This window comes from Capsicum annuum, chromosome 2 (genome assembly GCF_002878395.1).
Source record: "Capsicum annuum cultivar UCD-10X-F1 chromosome 2, UCD10Xv1.1, whole genome shotgun sequence".
In the NCBI taxonomy this organism is placed as follows: Eukaryota; Viridiplantae; Streptophyta; class Magnoliopsida; order Solanales; family Solanaceae; genus Capsicum; species Capsicum annuum.
In genome coordinates, this window is record NC_061112.1 from 115,218,041 (window position 1) to 115,233,500 (window position 15,460).

Genomic DNA, 15,460 nt, shown 5'->3' on the forward strand with positions numbered 1-15,460 from the left:
CTTGTATAAATAGGTCTCCTCAGCTCTATCTCTTGCATCTTGTCTTGCATAAAATCGTCATTATATCTTCAATCACTTCTTTCTCAAAAATAAATTTCTTGTTCGTCCGTTGAGGTATATTTTATTTTCTTGTTCTAATATGAAAATTATTAACATGCATCACATTTTTTTTGTTAAATTACTAGTTGGTACTATATGTGGTTTAGTGTTTTACGTTATTTGTTCGTGCATGTTCTAGATATGACTGATCTGATTTGGTACATGGTGATTCTTCTTGACACCGTGTAGGAACTTGAAAGGTTGGTTCATGAACTCGAGTGAGAGTTGGGCGCCACGACAGTAAGTGTGCTTCGTGGGATTCGAAGGCTGGGGGGTCTGTTGCCCAATGGATTTCCGATTGACAATAATAATAATTATTAGGTTATATATTTTTTTATCACTTGTAATTTATTTTATCGGATCTACCTAATGTTGTAAATATTTTTTATGTAATGAATGAGAAAATCTTTATTTGATCGACTGAGTTTATTTTTATTTTTTTCATTCTGCCTATTTTTTTTTAAGATGTTGAGAGGTGTAGGTTTTTGAGAATTCGGGAGCGGAAAGAGTCAATTACAAGAAAGAAAGTGTTTGGTTGGGAGCAAGGTCATAGACTAAAATTAAATAACACCACAAGATTATTTACTATTACAACAAAATTAAAGATAGATTGATAACAGATAACCCATTTATTGCAACAGATGGGTAATCTATTGGAAATGACCAAGTAGATTAATATATCTATTGCAACAGATTGATCGTTTGTCGCAACAAATTAGTAATATATTAAAAATGACTAGACAGATAAAGACATCTATTGCAACAAATTAGTCATCTATTGCAACAAATTAGTAATTTGTTAAAAATGACAAATAGATAAAGTCATATGTTGCAACAAATTGATCATCTGTTGAAAATGACCAACAGATAAAGACATTTGTTACAACAGATGACCAATCTATTGCAACATATGTGTAAATCTGTTTGATAATTTTCAACAGATGACTCATCTGTTGCAACAGATTAAATCTGTTGCAATAGGTTATACACTTAAATGATCATGTAATTACTATAAGATTAATTAAAATTGTAATTATTAAATCAATTTAGCTATTACTAATAATGGCATAATTTGAACCATTTCAAATAAAATTAGTCAATTGATCACTCTACTCAAAATGAACACACTAAGATGATCGTGTAATTAATATGAAAATAATTGAAATCGTAATTGAACTTATTAATTCATCTTTAATTTTAGTTAAATCAATGTTGTTATTACTAATAATGTCTTAATTTGAATCATTTAAAATAAAATTGGTCAATTAACACTTTACTCAAGACGAATACACTTAGACGATCATGTAATTACTATGAGATTAAGTGAAATCTTAATTAAAATTATCAATTTATCTTTAATTTTAGTTAAATTAATTTAGTTATTAATAATAATTGCTTAATTTTAATTATTTCAAATCAAATTGGTCAATTGATCATTCTACTTAAGATGAAACACTTAGTTGATCATGTAATTACTATAAAATTAATTGAAATTGTAAGTGAACTTACTAATTCATCTTTAATTTTAGTTAAATCAATATAGTTATTTCTAATTATGGCTTGGTTTGAATCATTTCAAATAAAATTGGTCAATTGATCACTCTACTCAGGATAAACACACTTAGTTGATCGTGTAATTACTATGAGATTAATTGAAACAATAATGGAACTTATTAATACTAGTTAAATCAATTTAGTTATTACTAATATAATTGCTTAATGTGAATCAATAGATGACTAAGATGTTGCAAAAGATGAGTAATCTATTGAAAATGACCAAACAGATAAAGACATCTGTTGCAATAGAGTAGTCATCTATTGTAATAGATTAGTAATCTGTTGGAAATAACAAACAGAAAAAGTCATAAGTTGCAACAGATTGGTCATCTATTGGAAATGAACAACAGATAAAGACATTTGTTACAACAGATGACTAATCTACTACAACATATGTGTATATCTGTTTGATAATTTTCAATAGATGAGTCATCTGTTGCAATAAATTAAATCTGTTGCAATAAGTTATACACTTAAATGATCATGAAATTACTATGAGATTAATTAAAATTATAATTATTAAATTAATTTAGCTATTAGTAATAATGACTTAATTTGAATTATTTCAAATAAAATTAGTCAATTTATCACTCTACTCAGAACGAACACACTAAGATGATCATGTAATTAATATGAGAATAATTGAACTTATCAATTCATCTTTAATTTAAGTTAAATCAATGTTGTTATTAATAATAATATCTTAATTTGAATAATTTCAAATAAAATTGGTCAATTAACACTTTACTTAAGACGAATACACTTAGATGATCATGTAATTACTATGAGATTAATGGAAATCGTAATTAAAATTATCAATTCATCTTTAATCTTATTTAAATTAATTTAATTATTACTAATAATTGCTTGATTTTAGTTATTTCAAATAAAATTAGTCAATTGATCATTCCACTTAAGACGAAACACTTAGTTGATCATGTAATTACTATAAAATTAATTGAAATTATAAGTCAACTTACTAATTCATCTTTAATTTTAGTTAAATCAATATAGTTATTTCTAATTATGGTTTGCTTTTAATCATTTCAAATAAAATTGGTCAATTGATCACTTTACTCAGGACGAACACATTTAGTTGATAGTGTAATTACCATGAGATTAATTGAAACTTTAATTGAAATTATTAATTCAAGTTTAATTCTAGTTAAATAAATTTAGTTATTACTAATATAATGGCTTAATATGAATCAATAGATGACTAACATGTTGCAAAAGATGAGCAATCTTTTGAAAATGACTAAACAGATAAAGACATCTGTTGGAAATGACCAAACAGATAAAGACATCTGTTGGAAATAACCAAACAAATATAGACATATATTGCAACAGATGACTAACCTGTTGCAATAAATGACTCATCTATTGAAAATTATCAAACAAACATAGACATTTATTGCAATAGATGACTAAGTTGTTGCAACAGATGACCCATCTATTGAAAATTATCAAACATATAGGATATATGTTGGAAAATAATTTAAAATACTAAAGCTCAGATGTTTTTAAGAGAACTCAAATGTTTGTCCCCTTGTCTAAGGTCTTGTCTTTAATTTTAGTTAAATCAATTTAGTTATTACTAATAATTGCTTAATTTGAATCATTTTAAATAAAATTTATCAATTGATCATTCTATTAAGGACGAATACATTAATTAAAATTGTACGTGGACTTATCAATTCATCTTTAATTTAGTCAAAATTAATTTAGTTATTACTAATAATGACTTAATTTGAATCATTTCAAATAAAATTGGTCGATTGATTACTCTCCTCGAGACGAATGCACATAGTTGATCATGTAATTACTATGAGATTAATTGAAATTGTAAGTGAACTTATCAATTCATCTTTAATTTTAGTTATATCAATTAGTTATGACGAATAATGACTTAATTTGATTTATTTCAAATAAAATTGGTCAATTGATCACTCTACTCAAGACAAATACACTTAGTTGATCATTTAATTACTATGAGATTAATTGAAATTGTAAGTTTTATCTTTAATTTTAGTTAAATCAATTTAGTTATTACTAATAATGACTTAATTTGAATTATTTCAAATAAATTGGTCGATTGATCACTCTACTCGGGACGAATACACTTAGTTAATCATGTAATTACAATGAGATTAATTGAAATTGTAAGTGAACTCATTAATTCATGTTTAATTTTTGTTAAATCAACATAGTTATTACTAATAATGGCTTAATTTGAACCATTTAAAATAAAATTGGTCAATTAATTATTCTACTAAGGATGAAACACTTAATTGATCATGTAATTACTGAGATTAATTGAAATCGTAATTGAACTAATTGAAATCGTAATTGAACTTAGTAATTCATATTTAATTTTAGTTAAATCAATATAGTTATTTCTAATAATGGTTTAATCTGAATTATTTCACATAAAATTGGTCAATTAATCATTCAACTCAGCAAGAAACACTTAATTGATCATGTAATTACTATGAGATTAATTGAAATCGTAATTGAACTTCCTAATTCATCTTTAATTTTAGTTAAATCAATATAGTTATTTCTAATGATGACTTAGTTTGAATCAGTTCAAATAAAATTGGTCAATTGATCACTTTACTTAAGGCGAACATACTTAGGTGATCATGCAATTACCATGAGATTAATTGTAACTGTAATTGAACTTATTAATTCATATTTTATTTTAGTAATCAATTTAGTTATTACTAATAATGACTTAATGTGAATCAATAGATGACTAACATGTTACAACAGATGAGTAATCTGTTGTAAATGACCAAACAAATAAAAACATCTGTTGAAAATAACCAAACAGATATAGACATTTGTTGCAACAAATAACTCACTTGTTGCAACAACAAATTAATCTATTAAAAATTATCAAACAGATATTGACATCTGTTGCAACAGATGACTAAGTTGTTGCAACATATGACTTATCTGTTGGAAATTACTAATTTTCTTTTAGGAAAATTAAAAACAATTATGATAATACTTTGTCGTTCCTTCGTACATTTCAAATATGGTAAAAGAATCAAGATACAATATGGTAGGAGTTAATGTAGTATAACTTAAATCTGAAAAAGAAAGGTCAACTTTCAAGTATATATACAAAGATTGTTGCATGATTCACATTTCCACCAAATAGTACTCTGTACTTGTAAAGAGAAAAAGTTTTTAGTCATGGAAGAAGCTTTGCTGCTGCCAGAAAGGAGGGAAAATTATTTGAGGACAACAACATGGACTTCCTTTTCGGAAGCATTGAAGAAGGTGAGCTACATAGCTATACCTATGGTATTGGCCACTGTTTCACAACACCTTGTAAGAGTTTTGTCAATGATGATGATTGGACATCTGGGTGAATTTTCACTCTCTGGAGCTTCTGTTGCTACCTCTCTCACCAATGTTACTGGCTTCAGTGTCATTGTAAGTATCCGAATTTAACTTATATGTACTGATGCTTGTTACATCGCATGTTAAAGATAATTATATTTAGCTGTCTATAATACTGATGATAGTGGTAACCTTAACTATAAGGCAAGTAATCTTATCACATCTATGGGTTTTGCCGTAGGCTAGTGTCAGAGGCGGATCCAAGATTTAATATTCTTAACAATAAATTATTATATTTTTCAAAGTATTAGGCTATTAGCATTTGTTTTTTTTTTTTTTTTTTTGTGGATTTTATACCTAATTAATTTATACTCCCTATCAAAAGTATTGAATTATATGAACTCGACAACACTAAGTTGCATCTGTTCGTAGCTAGTGTTGATCAGTGAAGTTATTCATTTAACCCTTAAAGCTACAAAGCAGGCTATTATCAAATTCAAAGACTTCTATCTGAACATGTAACTGCTACTTAAGATCAGCTAAGCTAAATCCTAAATGAGTTCTAAAGCTAAATCAAGGCACATAATAAACCAGACTTGGCTAACTCAAACAACGTTCAAATTTTCAACTCCATATTTTTGTCTCAAAATTTCTGGTAATAATATATGTATGCTGCCGGTGGCGGATACAAAGTGTGAAGTACAAGTTCACGAGAATACAGTAGTTTAGCCCAGATCCTGTATATGTGTAAAGAAATTCATTGAAAATTTATAAATATTTGACTGCGAACTCAATCATTATTATATATTATCTTGAGAGGAATTCATAAAGTTAAAATCCTGAATCTGCCTTTGTTAATGTTGCATTGCAGTTGGGAATGGCTAGTGGTTTAGAAACACTTTGTGGGCAAGCTATGGAGCTGAACAATTCAAGAAATTAGGCATTTACACTACTGGAGCTATTATATCTCTCCTTTTGGTCTGCATACCAATATCTATACTATGGTTATTTGTTGACAAAGTTCTTATTTTCATGCGTCAAGATCCTTTGATCTCCACAGAAGCAGGAAAATATTCAATATGACTATTAGTTTCACTCTTCCCTTTCGCTATTATGCAAGCACTTGTACGCTACTTGCAGACTCAGAGCTTGATTCTTCCAATGGTTCTTAGCTCTATTGCAACATATGTTTTCATGTGCCAGTTTGTTGGTTATTTGTGTTCAAGTTGAGTTTTGGAAGTGGTGGAGCTGCATTTGCTATTGGTTTGTCATATTGGTTCAACGTGTTGCTTCTTGGATTGTATGTGAATATTCTTCGTCATGTGAAAAGACTGGACTTTGTTTCTCAAGAGAAGAAGTTTTTGCTAGCATAAAGGAATTCTTTCCTTTGGCTACTCCTGCTTGAATGGTTTGGTAAGTTTGGTACTGCTATATTTTGGCTATTTTTAGTGGTTTCTTTCCTTACTTGATAGGAAAATGGATGGACGAAAGTTGTTAAATTGTGTGATCATCTTATCTAAAAACTTAAGCTGGTAGATGAGTTATATTTTTAACTAGGGGTGGCAGAGGTGGATTCTAGGCTTAAACACTGAGTTCATGTGAACTACTAGCTTTTGCCCAAATGTCGTGTTTATATTGTTGGTGTTTGTCCTGACTTTGTTACCATAATTGGTTTTCCTTTAAGTACCATAATTGGGTTTCCTTTTAGGAAAAGGAAAACATATTCTCCATAGTTGGCTAATCCTTATTCTTGTAGGAAATGGTTATAGACTCTATAAATAGAGACTCCTTTCTTCTAGTTTTGTAGCATCCACAATGTAGTCCTAGGGTTTGAGATTTCGTTTGGGGGAGACTTTGTGAGACACAAGTGTTGCGGGATCATTTGTGTGAACCTTTTTTTATTCTGAGTGAATTGTGTGAGGTTGTCTCTTTTGACAATTTGTACTCTCTTTTATATAGTGGATTGCTCATCTCCTTTTGTCGTTGTAGGTCGATTGATCGAACCAGGTTAAATTCTTGTGTCTCTTTTGATGTATTTCTCGTTTGTCTTCTTATTTGGCGTCTTTCGAGGTTTGCTTTACTAGCTTCTGCATGACACCTGATGATTTCGGACCTAACATATATTAGAAATTCACTAAATATCTGTGAAAATTGAATTCTGAATTCTGTCTTTACTATACATTAACTTGAGGTCGCTGTAGGTGTCGATAAATTTCAAATCATAGATCCAAGTAGGAGTCAAAATTTCAAATCATAGATCCATGTCTAAGAGGTAGATCTATAGTGTCACACATAGGTTCATGTCAACACAATAATTTTTGCTTAGAACCTGTGTATTCATTAAGAATGCACTAACTAATTATAAACTTAACTGCACATCCAATTATTATTAGATTTCAACTTGAGATTCTTCTCTATTTCAAATACGCTTCTCCACGTGTGAATTTGATTCTTTTTCACGAGCCAAATACATAAAAGTTCACACGTTTGCTTACTAACACCTTATTATGGTGTTGTAATGAAATGGAAATTGTGATGATTGCAGTCTTGAATGGTGGACATTTGAGATAGTCATACTGCTAGCTGGTGTCTTGCCAAAGCCCCAGCTTGAGACTTCTGTGCTTTCTATTTGGTAAAATTAATTCATTGTTTCCTCTTGGAGTTAATAACTCAAATTTTCACTCAATTTTGAATTTCTATCCCAGAAAGTCACTCAACTTTGATCTTTACTTCAAAAGTCACTCAACTTTTACATTTTTATTTAGAAAGTCGCTCAAACTATTTAATCATTTTTTTAAATAACATTTGCTTATGTGAAATTATTATTTAAATACAAAATTCAGAAAAATTAAAAATTATCTCTTAACGACCTTTTTATCTTTCTTCCCATAAATTAATTTTCCTTTATCATTTTTCTTCTCCTTCTCACATATTGTAATTGATTCAATATTAAATATGCCTAATAAAATATTAAAAGATCAAATTAAATTTAACAATAATCGAACGATAAAAAGTTATTAATATAAATTATTATTTTTTAGTAGGTGATGGGTTTAACGCAATTGTGACACCTAGACAAATTCGATATCAGCAAAATATTAAAGAAATGTTGAATATATAAAAAATGAGTCTTATATCCTAGTAATACATTTTAAAATTGTGGAGCCTAAGTAAAAAAGGGACAACATCATCCTTAGTGGGTTGGTATATAAATAATATTAGAGTAATTCAACATGCAACCTTGGGCGATTGTGGGGAAAACTTCAGTGTTCAACTGAGTTTAGGCGAATATCACATTTTTAAGATATGGCGGGGAAAACCTTATTAATACGATAAAATATAACTAAATAATACGTAATTTAACTCGTTTATTATTAAAGTCACATGTATCTAGTTATTACATACATATAGTGAATCCCTATAACATAGGTATATTATCTAATATTTAGTTATGAGTATAAAATTTCTAATTCATCATACATATACATATAATATAATGTTTTTTTTTCCATACATATAGTACATACATTTATAAAAAAAGACATCTTTAGAGTGAAAACAGGAGGGGGGGGGGGGGGGGGGGGGGGGGGGGGGGGGGGGGATTGTATCGTTGAGAGCGTCGCATTTATAATAAGCTATATAATATGCAAATTTAAATTTAATTAGATTTCAATACGAACAACAATATCAGATGAAAAAAAGAAGAAGTTGAAACAGGGATTGCAAAGATAGATAAAAATAATTATAATATTAATTCTTTGATTATTGTTAAATTTTAGTGTGATCCTTTGATATTTTATTAAACGTATTTAATGTTGAATCAATTACCATATGCAAGAAAGAGAAAAAAAATGAGAAAGAGGAGGGGAGATACTAAATTTATGCGAATAAGGATAAAAGGGTCATTAAGAGATAATTTTTTTTTTTGAATTTTACATTTAAATAATAATTCCACATAAGCAAATGTTATTTAAGAAAATGATTAAATATTTTGAGTGACTTTTTGAGTAAAAATGTGAAAGTTGAGTGACTTTTGAAGTAAAGATCAAAGTTGAGTGACTTTCTGAAATAAAAGTCCAAAATTGAGTGACCATTTGAGTTAGTAACTCTTTCCTCTTATCTTTCATTGCTTTATACTCCCTCCAATTCAATCTGTTTGTCTTAGTTACTTTTTGGACAGTCAAATGATACTTTTTTACCGTAACTTTTAAGAATACTTTTTTAATATTCTAAATTGTTAACTATTGTGACATACAATATTCTTATGTAGTTTTTAAATATGTAAAATTTTATTTCAAAGCAAATTAGAAATTTTATGTTTGAATTCAGACCAAACGTTCATTGTTTGATTCTCGTACTTCAAATCAAAACAAATAAATTGAAATGGAGGGGGTAGTAATTGAAAATTCACTACTTACTACGCATTGATATGTGAGTTGTTTCTTTATTTGCAGCCTAACTGTTGCTTCCTCACATTACTTCTTACCATTTTCCCTTGGTGCTGGAGCAAGGTTTGGATCCCTATGCCAATTTTTGTACTTTCTTTTTACATATTTCATGTTTGTCATTTATATTTGTTAGAATTAGTTAGTTAGTGAGTTTAATACTTCGCTAAGCTTCCGAAAGTGGTTTTGGAGAAAAGCTTAAAACTTTTTTTCCTTCCATAAACTTTATAACGAGTCAAACAATTCATATAAATTGAAACGAAAGATGTATCTCATTTGGACATCACTATTTAATACGTACTTACTTTTTAAAACTTTTTGCTCGTCGTTTACGCACTTCAAACTTTGACCAACTTTAGATAAGCATGTCAATATTCATCTTGACAAATCCTAACTTCAAACATTTTTATCTTTTTTTTGTGTCAAGAAAGAACGACTTTAGGAAACCTAAATGACAAATTAAATGAATGTGCTATATGAGCCGTTACAAGTTGACGGCAATTAAGGCCAGTTCCATGTAAAGTCTCATATATCACACTAATTCTAGTTTGGTTCAAGTTTTATACCACATTCTGTTTCGGTTACTTTTTAGTTTTCGTTTGTCAATGAGGTTCCCGACTCCTAAAATACAGACTTCCTTTATTGTAGTACTAGAGTATCTAATGAACTAGGAGCAGGGAACTATGCTAAAATGACAGTTAGGGCAGCACTTACAATTTCAATGACAGATGCAGTCATTTCCAGTACTGTGCTGTTTTGTTGCCGTCATGTAGTGGGATATGCATTCAGTAATGAGAAGGAAGTTGGGGATTATCTTAGTGTTATGACTCCTTTTCTTTGCCTTCTGATTGTGTCTGACTGCATCCAGGCTATGCTTTCTGGTAATTTGTTCTCTTTCTTCTTACCTCTAATGTTATGGTCTCGTATTAGTTGTCCACATAACTAAAAATATAAATTACTCTAAATTACTTACCAATTGACTAAATCAAAGTAAAATCAATTACATTTTCCTCATTTTATCCTTATTTTTATCTTTTTAAAGTGTAAACAAGTTCGTAAACTAAAGTTTCAAAAAAAGAGTTTGTTCAGGAATAAATTAATAAAATTGTTCTTATTTATAATTTCTTAAGGATAAAAAAATTACATTTAATGATCTTAAAAATAGACGAACTTGAAATTTTGGCCTCACTTGCCCTATCAAGAAACCTTCAGCAATGTCAAAAGAACTTGTTAAATTTGGATTTTACTCATAAAAAAGGTGAAATTAAAAGTTCAACATTGACCTCTGCATTATTCTTATAAACTAGCCCTTTTTTGGTCTTTATGAATTGATAGAATTCACTAATGAACTGATTGAGCTAGGTCTCCATTGATACAGAAGCTCGAGTGTAGAAGGAAGAAGAGAGGATATTATTTAAAGCAATCAGATAGATCTCAATTACGATGTAACAATATTTATATAGAACACTGTTAAGCCTAACTACCTATAACTAATTATCTTTAACCAACCTAGCAACATATGTCTAATTACCTAACTACCCTCCAATAGCTACTATCAAGTTTGTGCTATTTCATTACTATCCCTCAAGCTAGAGGGTACAAAAATATTTAGCACACCTAGCTTGCCTACCAAACATTCATATTGCGATCTGGCCAGACCCATAGTCAGTATGTCTCCTTAAGAAGTGACAATCAATCTCTATGTGTTCTGTTCTTTCATAAAACACAGAATTGGCTTTTATTTGCAAAGCTGCTTTACCATTGATTCAGTAACCTCATTTCCAACTCTTTAAATAGAGCAACTACCCACACCACCTCTGAGACTGCATTGATCATGCTTCTCTATTCAGCCTTTGCTAAACTTCTGGACCATACTTTGGTTCTTGCACTTCCATGACAACAAAAGGTCATCATGCTTGATTAAGAATTATCACATTGATCTCCTGGTATTGGGGCGTGATGCCCAATCTGCATCACATAACACACTAACTCGGTTTGATTTTCTTATTGCTATCAACATCCCAAGCTCTGGTTCTCTTTTGACATATATCATCACTCTAATTGCTACTTACCAATATAATTTGTTAGGTTGTTGTAAGAATTGATTTTCTGGACTGAGAAAGCTATATCTTGCACAGTTAATATCATAACATCCTTTCTATCAATCTTTTATATTGTTCTTTGTTCTCAAAAGCTTCATCATCTGACTGCTTTATCAAATAGTTTAATTCTTGTGTTGACAGTTTCATATTTGCTTCAAGTGGAGTCCATGGTGGTTTAGCACTCCCTAGTCCCAAATCTGAGAGAATTTCTAGTTCATACTTTCTCTGATTGACTAGAATTCCCTTTGTGGATATGTTAAACTCCATGCCGATAAAGAATTTTAGTTTATCAATATCTTTGATCTAGAAAGCTATTTGTATAGAAGCCATAGTATGCTCTATAAGAGTCAAGTTGCTTCATCTAACCAATATATCATCTACGTAAACAATAATTTGTTGGTTCGGGTACACAAAATTTGTATGTTAGTTTACTAAATTTCAACACAAGTTCAAGATTTTTCAAGAACACGTATGAAGTTTTCCAACACCTTCAACACAAGAAATCCTTTTGTTTAAAGCCTTTTACTTCAAGTCTTGCCTTGCATTTGTCAATAGTACCATCTACTTTCATTTTCCTTTTGAAGATCCATTTAGAACCTAAAGGTTTATTTCTTGGAGGAAGATCAACCAACTCCCACTATGGTTGCTTAAGATTGAATCAATTTCACTATTGACTGCTCTTTCCAAAAGGATGAGTTGAAGATGACACCACTTCTTTAAATGTTTGAGGCTTATTTTCTAAGAGAAATATTACAAAATCTGATCCAAACAAAGTTGACGTTTTTTGACGTGTACTACGTCTTGGATTCTCATCATTTTATACATCCTCACTTGGTTCATCTCGAGGTCATTTAAGGCATAATACATAAAAATACCTTTTAACTTGTGCTCAAACCACATCTATAATCTCCAATTTCGGGTTTACACAAGTAGACACTTAAATTTATATAAAGTTGAATAAGTAGACATACACTTACTATATGGCACAATACATGTAGGACAAGAATTAGCCACCTAAGACACCACATAGTACATATGTGTCTAGTTCTTTAACTTTGTATAAATTTACGTGTCTACTTGTCTGCACCTAAAGTTGGAGGGCATAGATGTGATCTGATGCCAAGTAAAATGGCATGTTTATGTATTGTGCCAAAAAAAAAATTAAAAAAATTATTTTGATCTTATAATTTGGACAAATAAACTAAACCAATTATTTTTAATATAAGGTCATGTAAAATGAGATGGAGAGAGTATATTGCTTGGAATCTTTAAAGCTAGAGGGTTATTGTAACTTTTTCTTTCTAAATTATTTAAGTTCATCTTGATGGAGAATGATTGACCATGTATTGTACAATCTCATTACTAATATCAACAAAAGTTAAATCAACAACCACTTTACCTATTTCTTTTAGCTTTTCTCCTAAACTCCGTTCCACTGCTCAAAAGAACTCAACAGATCAAATTGCATTAAGTAAGATATTAGCTTCAATTATGGATTCTTTGCTCCATAACCAAATATTTAGTAATAGAAGCTCCCCAAATAATTTCTAAACAAAGTCTGTGGTATATGTCTTCAAAATTATATAAAAATACAACAACGGATCACATGAGATCCTGATCTTTATATTATTTGTGAATGTGCAGGTAGATATCCAAGCAAAACCCTAATTAGTAAAGCAGCCTACAAGTTGATACAACAAAAATCTTTGTTAAACCAAAATCTATCAAGCAAACCCTAATTAGTTGTAACGACTTGAAAATTTGATGAAATATATGAAATGTGTGTTTCTGTGTGATTTCACTGTTTAACCCCTCCCTTAATTATATTATGTCATTTTTGAAGCGTGGGGTTATTGACACGATTTTTGAATGTATTTTGGTACCATTTATGCGATATTGTGATTTTGATGGCTTTGAGAGCCTTATTTTGGACTTATGCGGATATATTTTGATGCCTGTGATGTATGGTTGACGGACTGCACCAACAACTTTGGAATATCGATTTAAGTCTAGGTAGACCTTTGGTTTGGATCCCGATGCACCTGACCTCATTTCGACTTGTTGGTCAGAAAGTTAAAAAACTAAAAATGGGTGTGGGACCCACATTGGGTTGAATTGACCTCGGATGGAAAATACAACTTTTTCAAAATTTCTAGAACGTTGATTGTAGGGTGGTAACATGTTTGGTGTGATTTTACGACTTTTAAATCTCATTTCGACCCTTGGTTTGGAAATTGTGATTTCAGATTTTTGGGGTCAACTTTGTGAAAATGATATTTTTTAGAAAATTTGATATTTCCATTGAGTCTGAAGCATCGAATTTAGTGTGAATACATTGTTCGTTTGCGTATATCACACACCGAATGAATTCTGGACACCTTGTTGAAGTTCGGATTGGACTTAAAAAAACCAACTTTTTCAATAGCCGGTGCAGAAAAATTTGCACTATTAAAGCAGATTTTAGGCCCATTTTGCTAATTTTTCATCTTTTCTCTTAAGAATTAAACTCTAAAATAGTTTGAGAGATTAAAAGTGAAGCTTGTGGGTGCTTGGAAATCTAGATTAATCTATTTATTGATTCTCTTACGGATTTAAGATAAGAAATCACCCCTTTTCTTAGTAATTTCTTAATTAATTTCTCAAAAATCCAAAAATTTAGGGGCTTGATTTTAAACCCAATTTCATTCCTTTTCACTTGAATAATATTTTAATCTTACAATTACTTGTTTTTCATTAGTTTAACCTTCAAAACAACTCTAATTCTCAGTTTTGACCTGAATTTCAAATATTTTAGCCAGTAAAGCTTAAAAATAAGTTTCTTTAATTTAAACCTCGATTTGACTTGGGTTTTCGACTGTATGTTTCTAAAAATATGGGAACATATTTTTAAAGTAAAGTTATGATTTTATCCTTTTTTCAAAAACTCATTTTAGGGGTCCATTTTGATCCGAACCAAAAGTAGTCAATATGGGCGTTGATGGTTGTTTTTGATGCGTATATTCCATATTTGATATTTTTAGTGAAGTTCAGAATTGTTTGTGGAAACTAATGCCGTGGGTTCGAAGTGTAGTGGACTGAGTTCGGCATTCGAGGTAGGTTATGTCTTAACTCTTTCAGACTGGGCTGGCTAGTTAATGACGGTACAAAATGTATGTTAAGGGTGAGAAATAATTATGAAAAATGACTATCTATGTGTTGTGCCCGTGTGGGGGCCTATATGTGACTTAATTATTGAAGTTGAGATATTATGTGATGTGTGTAACCGTGTGTAGTCCCATGTGATATTGATAGCCTTGAATGCATGTGAATAATTATATTATATTGTCAAAAATCCCAATGTGGTATCATTGGTGTATAATGATATATTCATACTTGTTGGTATATGAAACATGTGAAAATTCATGGATAGTGGAATTAATGAGTGGATATTGACTCATGTGGTTATGAAAATATATTATTATGATTGGTTGTGGAAATACTTCATGTGGTTGATTGTGGAAATACTCATTATGATGGGTCATGAACATTGTATTATCATCCTCATAGCATCATACACAAAATTTCACTTGTTTGTTGTATGTTTTATAATCTATACTTGTTGTTGTTGTTTGTCATACTTTTTTTTTTGTCTTATGTGCTTTAGGAATATTGGAAATACTGTAAATTCTAGAAACACTGGTAACATCAAATTTTATAACCCTCCCCGAGAAATGTGCTGAGGAAGAGATATTGATATATGGATTGTATATGAGTTGACGAACCCCCATGGGTCCCACGTCAGGAGGCTTGCCTTCATGGGTGTATACGAAGGTTGTGAGGTGACCTTATGCATCATCATCATAATATACATTGTACTTGTTTTATTATATTTATATTGTGTTTGTATTGCCATATTGACTTGTC

General features: G+C 30.1%; 1 pseudogene; it reads left to right on the forward strand.

The window, feature by feature from the left end:
* Positions 1 to 4,860: 4,860 nt before the first annotated feature.
* Positions 4,861 to 15,460, forward strand: part of LOC124896241 — a 34,120-nt pseudogene continuing 23,520 nt past the window's right edge.